Raw genomic sequence first — 11,601 nt, forward strand, 5'->3', positions numbered from 1 at the left:
GAAATATTTGGAGAACCCGCCTCTTCTCAGCCAAGCCGAGCCAAAAGAGGAGCTTCAAGTTTACTTAGCCGCTACCCCTATAGCGGTTAGCGCGGTGTTGATTAGGGAAGAAAGTCAAACTCAAAGACCCATATACTACATCAGCCACGTTCTTGTCGTCGCTGAGACAAGATACTTCGGGTTCGAGAAAGTAGCATTCGCTCTTGTTACGGCCGCAAGGAAACTAAGGCCGTACTTTTAAGCTCATCCGATCGCGGTGCTGATCGACCAGCCACTCAAGAAGATATTGCACAGACCCGACGTTTCGGGATGGATGAGCACCTAGGCGGTTGAGCTGAGTGAATATGATATAAGCTATCATCCGAGGACGGCGATAAAAGGACAAGCCCTTGCCGACTTCATCGTCGAATGCATAGGGCCCGACCTTGAAGTCGGGGAAGAAAAGATAATAGAAGAGGTTGGGGCTACGGCCGACCCGGCTTGGACCATGAATGTCGACGGCTCGAGCAACTCCGGAGGAAGCGGGGCCGGCCTGATACTGGTGAGCCTCGAAGGGTTTTTGATCCAATATGCCCTAAGGTTCAAGTTTCCCACCTCGAACAACGAGGTTGAGTATGAAGCCCTCCTAGCCGGACTTTGAGTCAGCAAGGCAATGGGCGTAAAGCGGTTGAAGGTGCGAGGAGACTCCCAACTCGTGGTCAACCAAGTCAATGGAGACTATGAGGCGAAAGATGAAAGGATGATAGCTTACCTGAGCCGAGCACAAGATCTGATTTCCGAACTCGAGCACTTTGAGATGACTCGAATACCGAGAAAAGAGAATGCCGCAGCTGACTCCTTGTCAAAGTCGGCCGAGGCCGACCTCCAATATCTAAGCCAATCAGTATACATAGAAATCTTGGAGAAGCACTTCTTACAAGAAGAAAGCGTAACAACACATTGAAGAGGACGGGCCGACCTGGTTGGACCCCATTGTCAACTACTTGGAGAATGACCTGCTCCCGGAGAACCGAGACGAAGAAAGAAAGGTCAAGATCCGAGCTACCAAGTACACCATGATCGACGGAGTGCTCTACAAAAGAGCAATCTCGGCCCCTCTTCTCCGATGCCTTGGATCGAAGGGAGCCGAGTATGCCTTGGCCGAGGTGCATGAGGGAATATGCAGGGGTCACATGGGTGGCCGAGCTCTTGCATACAAGATACTTCGGCAAGGATTCTATTGGCCAAGAATGCAAGAAGAGGCCATGAGGTATGTGAAGATGTGCGAGAAGTGTCAACTGTTTGCACCAATCCCGAGCTGACCAGCAACAAAGCTAACCTCAATGCTGAGCCCAATCCCTTTCGCTATGTGAGGAATGGATATTCTCGAAGATTTCACCTCGGCATCGGGAAACAGGAAGTACGTGGTAGTGGCGATCGATTACTTCACCAAGTGGGTCGAGGCCGAGCCCCTTGCAACCATCACCGAGAAGAATATGGAGAAATTCTTTAAGATAAGGTCATCTACCGGTTCGGGCTACCAAAAGTGCTCATCACAGATAATGGTACGCAATTCAACAACCCGGCCTTTCGAGAGTTCTGTGAACACTTCTACATTGACTTCTAACCCATCTCAGTAGCTCATCCGCAAGCAAATGGACAAGTAGAAGTGTCCAACCGAACATTACTTGCCGGCATTAAGAGAAGGTTAGATGAGGCCAAAGGAAGATGGGTGGAAGAGCTCCCGAGTGTCCTATGGGCATATAGGATGACAGTAAGAACACCAACCGGGGAGAGTCCTTTTTGCCTCGCTTATGGGACCGAAGCCCTCGCCCCGGTCAAAATTATGGCATCGTTGTACCGAGTGCTAAACTTCGATGAGAAGACCTATGAAGATGGACTGAGAGCCAACCTTGACTTCCTCGACGAAGTTTGAGAAAATGCCCTACTTTGGAACACGGCATACCAACAGAGGACGGCAAAGTACTATGACTCAAGAGTAAAAGAGCGGCACTTTCGTCAAGGGGACCTTGTCCTCAGAAAGCTTAGCGCATCCCAGCCAAGGCAGCAAGGAAAGTTAGCACCAAACTGGGAAGGCCCGTACATAGTCTCCAAATAAATTTGCCCTGGGACATATCGCTTGCAGACTCTGGGGGGCAAGAAGGTACCGAGACCTTGGAACTCAAAAAATTTGAAGAAAATTTTTCAATAACTGAGCATGCTTGTATTCGGCTTCAGCCCCGACGTTTGATTGAATTTAATAAAGTCTTTCTCCACCACTTAACGTATTTACAAGCTCCTAAATCAAAGTCGTAAGACCGGTCCTCATAGACCTGGCCGACCTCAAAGACCGACCATCATAGGTCAGCAACCAAGTCGTAAGACCAGTCCTCATAGACCTGGCTGACCTCAAAGACCGGCCCTCATAGGTCGGCAACCAAGTCGTAAGACCGATCCTCATAGACCTGGCCGACCACTCAAGAGCAAACTCCCCTGGGCCGAGCCTAACAAAGTTTGAAACTAAGCTAAGGCATTACGCTCGGCCAGGAAGGCTGCTCGGCCACGCGTCCGCTTATATGATAGCCTGTCCAATCGAGCCGATGGGAATGGCGAATTAACTAACCAAAGCAAAAATCACATTGACCTCGGGTATGGCATGGCCGAGCCGTCGACCACGTGAAGCATGGGTAAAAAATAGATAAGTCCCTAAGCTCGGCTAGCGGAACGACTCGGCAGTTCGGCCACAACCTCAAATGGAACAACATACAAGAAGGTTAAGAGTGCTGAGCTAAAACACTTGGACGAATTCTGGCAAAAATAGGTTTTTTATTCAGTACAGGCCGACTGCTCGGAATGGTTACAATGAGGGCAGTTCGATCACCCAAAAAAAAAAAAAAAAAAAAAACAACAACAAATATTTACATCTCAATCTCCTCGGCGATTGACTTGGAGACGACCTCGGCTCCCTCCTCATCTCCCAACTCCCCGGCAAAGGTAGTCGCGTCATCGTCAAAACGTGAAAGATTGAGATCGGGGTAGACCGCCTTGATCTCGGCCAAGAGATCAGCCCGGCCTGCCTCGAAACCTTTGGCGTAGGGAGGCTTCCTGATCTCATGGCACACATCAGCGTACTCCTTTGATTGGAGATAGTCACTGATCGCCCCGTCCCGAGCCATGGCTAGGTCCTCCTTGGCCTTCTCCCTCGCCTCGGCAAGCTGAGCCTGCAGAGCCCGAACCTTCTCTTTCTGCCTGATCACCTTGGCCTGAGAGCTCTCCACTTCGGCCTCGGTGGCAATAAGCTTCTCCTGGGTCTCCCGACGCCTCTGAACGGCATCCTGGGCATCCTGGTAGGCCTTCTTGCACTGGACGCCCAATGAGTGGTTCTCGATCAAGAGCCGCTCAAAGCGAAGCATGGTCTCCACTGCCTTGGCGAAGCCCTGCAAACAAGCATGAGAACAAAAGTCAGCACAGACTACATAGGTTGGACCTAATCATAGGAGCCGACCAGGAAACTCACTATGTTGAAATCCTGAAACAGTGTGGAGAGGAGCTTAGGGTCAGACAGTGCCTCAAGCTTCTCCCTGTCAGCTGGTAGCCGACCTGTGTCCAGCCATTCCTTGGCATGTGCGGCCAACGTCAATGCTGAGTCCCCTGGGAAGAGGCGCCAGGTCGGCCTCACAGGAACGTTGCTGGCCGAGGCCCTCCCCAAGTCATATCGGAGATGTTGGGGGGTGAAGCCACGGGCGGAAGGCCACCACTCGTCAGATTGATCGAGAGCTTCTGACGCTTGGTATCTTTCGACGGGCTCCTCTCGCCTTTTCAGCCCTTTCCTTTCCTCAGAGACCCCGCTGGGCCCGTACTCTTCTCGGCCTCAAGGCCGACCATAGCATCTGACGAGCCCGCATCACGGTCTTGCCCTTGGGGGCCTTGGAGGACTCGCCCCGGGACTTCTTCTCAGCGGTCTTCTTCCTTCGGTCCGCAAGGGTCTCGGCCCTTAGCCGAGCTGTATCCATAGGGGGAATGTGGCCGACCACTGCAAGAGAAACCAAACATAAAAAATAAATCGAAAAAGACAAGAAGACTAAGTAAAGGGGTCAGCTCGAGCAACAGAGACGGGCTCTGCTCGGGCTCCTAGCAGGGGTCATATGCCACCTCTGAAGAAACCCCTCGTCCTGAAGCTGGAGGACATCGAGGGGCGGACGCTGGAGGATTAAGTCAAGTGAGGTCAGCTAGTTCTCGGTCAGGGGTAGTACCCTGTTGACATAATTCAAATGGATCTCTTTCCACTCGGCTCGGAGAGGGCTGTTTGGGATCGAAGCAAAGAAAAAGCAGGGCTTCCACTGCTTATTGAAGCTCGGCGTGCCGACCAAAAACTTGTGGCCACCCAGGGATGCACTCTTCCCAGATCGGCGGCTAAAGTAATACCACCCCTTTTTTTGGGACTTCTTCAAGAAGAAGAGCCGAGAGAAGAGCGCCACACTTGCGCCTCGGCCCATCTCACAAAATAAGGCGTAGAAGCCATACACGGCCAGCCAAGAGTTCGACACCAGCTGACCCAGGGACAGATGGAAATGGTCCAACATCTGGTCCACCAGGCCGAGGACGGGGAACCTGAACGCATACTTGAAGGGCAGCTCGTACAAAGCCACCTCGCCGGGCCTGATGTAGCAGGCCATCTCCCCTAGGTTAGGAGCTCGGAGCTGAATGTCCTCGGGGATGGCATAGGTCGTCCTCAGATAGTCGAGGTCGGCATCCATGATCGTGCTCGGAATGGTGCCGACACTCCCTTCTTTGAGCTCAGGGGTGTCAGCCGAGCTGACTGAACCGACCCCCACTTCGAAAGAATCTCCCTCACTTAACTCCTCATCGGATGAGGACGACCCAGAGTTCTCAGCTCAGTCCGTGGCCATCGGCTGAGCTGCATTGTAGAACTCCAGGAGCAACGGAGGCTCGGCCACCTTGGCCTGACGAGGCTCTACTACATCGGGCTCATCCGAAGTCGAGCCCAACAAGTCTATGGTGGGAGAACGAGCGGGGAGCTCTCGGCTTGGACTAGCGCCCTCTGCCGCCCCGGTGAACAGCTCGTCCATGAGACTACTACCAACTGACATACTGGGCGGAGAAGACTTACTGGTTGAAGAAGAGCTGAGGGTGAGCTGAGTGCGGACGAAGCTAAGGCCGAGCTGATCACGAACCAGTAAACATCGGGCACAACAGAGCTGAAGAGTTCGAGCTTGCCGAGAAGTCAATAACTTAGAGCAGTGAAGAATGAATAGTTAGGGGTCGCCTATTTATAATTCTTGGGTTGAACTAATCCAACGGCCGAGCAGAGCTCAGCATAATTCAACGGCCCAGATCAAAGGACGATTCGAATTCCCGAGCCTGCCATAATGACTCTGCTGATGTGGCACTGACACCTAACCGTCAGACCGTGCAACGTCAAATCCACGGCAAAAAATAAGCTCGACACGACCGTAAAAATCTTCTAGACAAGCAGACCTGGAAACTTCACTCATCAATGCCGAGCCTACCCCTGATGAGTGGGGGGCCTGTGATGAGGCATAAAACACCCCACCTATCAGAGGCTGCCACATGGCCGACCTAACCTCAGTCCGAGAATCGAATTGAGCCGAGCAGGAAATTGGGCCGACCTCGTCTCCAATAAGTCACCTGACAGGGCCAGACTTGCGCAAGCTATCCGGTGTCTGAGGCCGAGCTCATATAGGTCAGCCATAAACTCCTGGCCTAGCTTACTGTCGAGACCAACCTCTCGGACTGACCTCCCAGGCCGAGGTGACGGCCAAGGCTGACCTACCATGCCGCCCTCCTAAGCCAACCTCCGAGGTCGAGCCCTCCTCCACTGAAGCTGCCATAGCGCCACACCGGGGATCTCCGAGCCACGACGGCGCATCCCAAGAATCACGGGATAAGGATCGAGCCACGATCCCAGCGCAACACGGAATCACACTCTATATGAACTCTTACCTTAATAAGAGTCCGACCCCGAAAATAGCTCTCCACTCCGCTCTACGAGAGAGAACCTTCTGAAAGAAGGACTCCTACCATACTAGGACTCTCCCAACCGCCTCATCTCATCCTCACTCTATAAATACCCAGGTATGGAGCACCATTCCTCATCTTGCTTTCACTACGCAGTTACACTGTTGCGCTGGTGATCTAACTTTAGCATCGGAGAGTCCTAGGCCGGAGCCACACCAGCTCTCTTATGCTCATCACTTGGTCTTTGCAGGCTCATCCGTGGGCGAACCAAGCATCGGAGATTTCCACACGCAACAACGCCACAACACACAACCGGGTGGCGTTCTTTCTCCCAAAAAAAAATAGCAATTTTCTTTGACAACATATTCATAATAGAATCCATGAACAACATCAGACATCCAAGATCATTGTTCACATGTTAGGTTTCAATTCAAATAGAATCCATCTTGACAGGTTAAAGCTTTAAGAAGAAATTATTAGAAAAACAATCATCAAATACAAATATTAAAAAAGAAAAAAGATAAAAAGAACTTTGTCCGGGATTGTGATCTATATCCCATAAGTCTATGTCTCTCTCTTCCCTATATGAAAAGACACCTCTGCCCCCTTGCTTTTGAGTAGGAGAGAGAGACACATAGAAGCGTAGGTCAAACTCCTGATAAAAAAACTACTTCCATAAATAAAATTTGTTAATATACATATGGGAGCATTTGATTCATAGATTAGTGGCCAATTTTGACCAATTCCTAGAAATCCAAGACTGCGATGGCCAATCACCCTTACACGTGCCACGATTTTTCCTTACCGCACAAGTTTATTAATCTCCTCCGTTCATAACGATGTCTGTGACTGTCACCACCTTTTTATTTTTAAAATGGAAAATTTTATGGACACCCCCTAAAAGTATCCAATATCTCATAAATTTACCAAACTTGGTAATAATGTCACAGACACCCCTAAGGTTAAGCACAGTTAGTACCCAAAGGTGAAATAGCCATTTTACCCCTTAGTTATTTAAATAAAAGTATAAAACTGTCATTTCATCTTCTTCCCTAAATATCCATTTTACCCCTTAGTTATTTAAATAAAAGGACAAAATTGTCATTTCATCTTCTTCCCTCTATGGCTCTGGCTCCGGCGACCATCACCTGCTCTGGCTACGGCGATCATTAACAGCGGCAAGGCCAGGAGAAAAAGTCTGAAACAGGGATGGATTTCCCTGAGCTAGGGGAAGACACAACAAATCACAACAATGAACCGAAAAATTGAGAGAAATAAGGGAATGAGATGGAAGCCAAATTAGGAAGAGATGGATAGGGAAGAAACCCTAGTGTTAGTTACCTGCCAAGCAAAAACATCGAACACAGTAAGAAGATGACCAGACTTCCATTTCCACCCATGGCTGAAAGCGAACTGAAGAAGGGCAACAAAATGAGGCATGGGAAAATGTCATTGCTCATTATTCAAAACTGCATCTTTTCGGGCAAGGAGCATAATGGATTCTCACCGGAAACTTACGCCGTCGGCGGGATTCCTAACCTATTTTCAGATATGACGGTGAACGCGAGAATAGTTTTGCCGATCAGAGACAGTGCTGTTTTGAAATTCTGATGGGGCATCAAAGGAGCTTTCGTGGAGAATATCTTGAACCATGCATTAAACTCATCCCAGTTTTGATCTTCCAGGTCCTAATGAGAGCCCGAGATGCAACAAGAACATTTTCTTCTCTTTTTTTGGAGGGTAAGTTCGTTGGGTGTCATAATAAAACTGTTTTTCTGTGAGATTCGTTTGATTTTATGATTTAGTGGGTTTGAATAGCTGATGGAGAGAGAGGGCTTGTACACTCATATAGTGGTTATTGAATGTGGAGAGGGAGACAACAAGCACTTGCATCAATAGGGGTTTATTTGGCAAAAAATAGCTCTCTGTTCCACCACTGAAGAGAGACCAAAAGAGATGGGGACTCCCTCGATTCCTCCGAAGAACTACAACCCGGTCAGATCTTTTTTTCCTTTCAAACCCCATTTTCAAAAATTTGGGATGGCCGAAGGGAAGAACCAAAGAAGGGACTAATCGAATTAATCCCCTCCGATACAACAAACCCCACATCTAAACTTTCCATCCCAAGAAATGGCCTGAATAAAAGGGATGAGCAAAGATTAAAATCAGAAAAAATAAATCGATCTGTTCAAGCTTTGAATATTTGAATTAGACCTGCTTCAAATGGTATGTGTTGCGGGTGAAAACCTCCGATGCCCGGTTCGCCCACGGATGAGCCTGCAAAAACTAAGCGATGAGCACAAGAGATCCGGTGTGGCTCCGGCCAAGGACTCTCCGACGCTTAAGTCAGGTCTCCAATGCAACAGTGTAACTGCGTAGTGAAAGCCAGATGAGGAATGGTGCTCCATACCTGGGTATTTATAGAGTGAGGATGAGATAAGGCGGTTGGGAGAGTCCTAATATGGTAGGAGTCCTTCTTTCGGAAGGCTCTCTCGAGTAGAGTGGAGTGGAGAGCTATTTTCGAGGTCGGGCTCTTATAAAGGTAAGAGTCCATGTGAAGTGTGATTTCGTATTGCGCTGGGATCGTGGCTCGATCCTTGTCCCGTGATTCTTAGGATGTGCTGATGTGGCCCCGCGATCCCCAGTGGAATGCTATGGTAGTTTTTGTGGAGGAGGGCTCGGCATAGGAGGCCGACCTGATAGGTCAGGCTTGGCTAACTTGTGTGAGGTCGACCTCAGCCCTGGCTGACTTGTGTGAGCTCGGCTCTGTTAAGTGACCTATCGGAGACTAGGTCAGCCCGATTTCTTGGTCAGCTCAGTTCGGTTCCTTGGATTGACCTCAGGTCGGCCACGTGGCAGCCTCTGATTGGTGGGGTGTTTTATGCCTCATCACAGGCCCCCCCACTCATCAGGGGTCGGCTCGGCACTGATGAGTGAAGTTTCCAGATCGGGTTGTCTGAAAGATTTTTGTAGCCAAGCTGAGCTTATTTTTTGCCATGGATTTGACGTTGCACTATCTGACGGTTGGGTGTCAGTGCCACGTCAACAGAGTCATTATGGCAGGCTCGGGAATTCAAAACGTCTTTTGATCTGGACCGTTGAATTATGCTGAGCTCTCCTCGGTCGTTGGATCATTTCAACCCAAGAGTTATAAATAGGCGACTCCTAATTGTTCATTCTTCACTTCTACAAGTTATTGACTTCTCGGCAAGCTCGGATTTCTCAGCTCTGCAGTGCTCGGTGCTTTCTGGTTCTTGATCAGCTCGGCCTTTGCTTCATTCGCGTTTGACTCGTCCTCAGCTCTTCTTCAACCAGTAAGTCCTCTCCGCCCCGTATGTCAGTTGGTAATAGTCCCATGGGCGAGCTGCTCACTGGGGCGGCAGAGGGCACGAGTCCGAGCTGAGAGCTCCCTGCTTGTTCTCCCACCATAGACTTGTTGGGCTCAACTTCGGACGAGCCCGATGTAGTGGAGCCTCGTCAGGCCGAGGTGGTCGAGCCTCCGTTGCTACTAGAGTTTGGCCACGCGGCCCAACCAATTGCCGCGGATCGAGCCGAGAACTCTTGGTCGTCCTCATCCAATGAGGAGTCAAGTGAGGGAGATTCTTCCGAAGTGGGGGTTGGTTCGGTCAGCTCGTCCGCTGACGCCCCTGAGCTCGAAGAAGGGAGTGTCGGCACCATTCTGAGCACGATCACGGATGCTGACCTCAACTATCTGAGGATGACCTATGCCATCCCCGAGGACATCCAGCTCCGAGCTCCTAACCCAGGGGAGATGGCCTGCTACATCAGGCCCGGCGAGGTGGCTTTGTACGAGCTACCCTTCAAGTATGTGTTCAGGCTCCCCATCCTCGGCCTGGTGGACCCGATCTTGGACCATTTCCACCTGTCCCTGGGTCAGCTGGTGTCGAACTCTTGGCTGGCCATGTATGGCTTCTATGCCTTGTTTTACGAGATGGGCCGAGGCGCAAGCGTGGCGCTTTTCTCTTGGCTCTTCTTCTTGAAGAAGTCTCCAGAGAAGGGGTGGTACTATTTCAACCACCGATCTGGGAAGAGTGTGTCCCTGGGCAGCTACAAGTTTTAGGTCGGCACGTCGAGCTTCAATAAGCATTGGAAGCCCCACTTTTTTTTTGCTTTGATTCCAAACAGCCCTCTCCGAGCCGAGTGGAAGGAGATCCATTTGAACTACGTCAACAGGGTACTGCCCCTGATCGAGAATGAGCTGACCTTGCTGGACTTGATCCCCCAGCGTCAGCCCCTCGATGTCCTCCAGCTTCAGGATGAGGGGTTTCTTTAAAGGTGGCATATGACCCCTGGTAGGAGCCCGAGCCGGGCCTGTTTCTGTCACCCGAGCTGACCCTTTTACTTGGTCTTCTTTCCTTCTCTAATTTGTTTCTAACGTTTTGTTTCTCTTGCAGTGGTCGGCCATATTCCCCCAATGGATACACCTCGGCTAATGGCCGAGACCCTTGCGAACCAGAGGAAGAAAAATGTCGAGAAGAAGTCCTGAGGCGAGTCCTCCAAGGCCCCCAAGGGCAAGGCCGTGCTGCCGAGCCCGCCCGACTCGGTGGTCAGCCTTGAGGCCGAGAAGGGTGCGGATCCAGTGGGGTCCCCGAGGAAAGGGAAGGGCCGAAAAGGCGAGAGGAGCCCGCCGAAAGATACCAAGCATCAGAAGCTTTCGGTCAATCTTACGAGTGGTGGCCTTCCGCCTGTGGCCTTACCCCCCAACATCTCCCGATATGTCTTGGGGAGGGCCTCGGCCAGCAACGTTCCGGTGAGGCCGACCTGGCGCCTCTTCTCAGGGGACTCGGCATTGACATCCATCGCGCATGCCAAGGAATGGCTGGATGCAGGTCGGCTCCCAGCTGACAGGGAGAAGCTCGAGGCGCTGTTTGACCCCGAGCTCCTCTCCACCTTGTTTCAAGACTTTAATATGGTAAGTTTCCTGTTCGGCTCTTGTGATTAGGTCCAACCTGTGTATCCTGACCCGACTTTTGTCCTAATGCTTTCTTACAGGGCTTCGCCAAGGCAGTGGAGACCATGCTTCGCTTTAAGCGGCTCTTGACCGAGAACCACTCCGTGGGCGTCCAGTGCAAAAAGGCCTACCAGGATGCCCAGGACGCCGTTCAGAGGCGTCAGGAGACTCAAGAGAAGCTTACTATCGCCGAGGCCGAAGTGGAGAGCTCTAAGGCCGAGGTGATCAGGCAGAAGGAGAAGGTCCGGGCTCTGCAGGCTCAACTCGCCGAGGTGAGGGAGAAGGCCAAGGAGGACCTGGCCCTGGCTCGGGATGAGGCGATCAGTGACTACCTCTAATCGAAGGAGTACGCTGACGTGTGCCATGAGATCAGGAAGCCTCCTTATGCCGAGGGTTTTAAGGTAGGCCGGGCTGATCTCTTGGCCGAGATCAAGGCAACCTATCCCGATCTCAATCTCTCACATTTTGACGACGATGCAACTACTTTTGCCGGGGAGTTGGGAGATGAGGAGGGAGCCGAGGTCACCCAGGCTCTGCCCATTGAGGGACCTATGCAGGCCGACCTCTTCGCCGTTGACGTTGAGCCCCAAGACCCCCTTGCCGAGCGTACCACCGTGGATGTTGCCGAGGTCGCCTCCAAATCTACTGCC

General features: G+C 51.2%; 1 long non-coding RNA gene across 1 annotated transcript; it reads right to left on the reverse strand.

The window, feature by feature from the left end:
- Window positions 1-2,149: 2,149 nt before the first annotated feature.
- On the reverse strand, window positions 2,150-7,412 carry LOC122650129. The gene is made up of 3 exons (XR_006331384.1): window positions 7,321-7,412; window positions 4,561-4,562; window positions 2,150-2,160 (listed from the first exon to the last, which is right to left on the reverse strand). It is a non-coding gene; the product is annotated as an uncharacterized LOC122650129 (long non-coding RNA).
- Window positions 7,413-11,601: the final 4,189 nt, after the last annotated feature.

The sequence above is a fragment of the Telopea speciosissima genome, chromosome 2 (genome assembly GCF_018873765.1).
Source record: "Telopea speciosissima isolate NSW1024214 ecotype Mountain lineage chromosome 2, Tspe_v1, whole genome shotgun sequence".
Taxonomy (NCBI): Eukaryota; Viridiplantae; Streptophyta; class Magnoliopsida; order Proteales; family Proteaceae; genus Telopea; species Telopea speciosissima.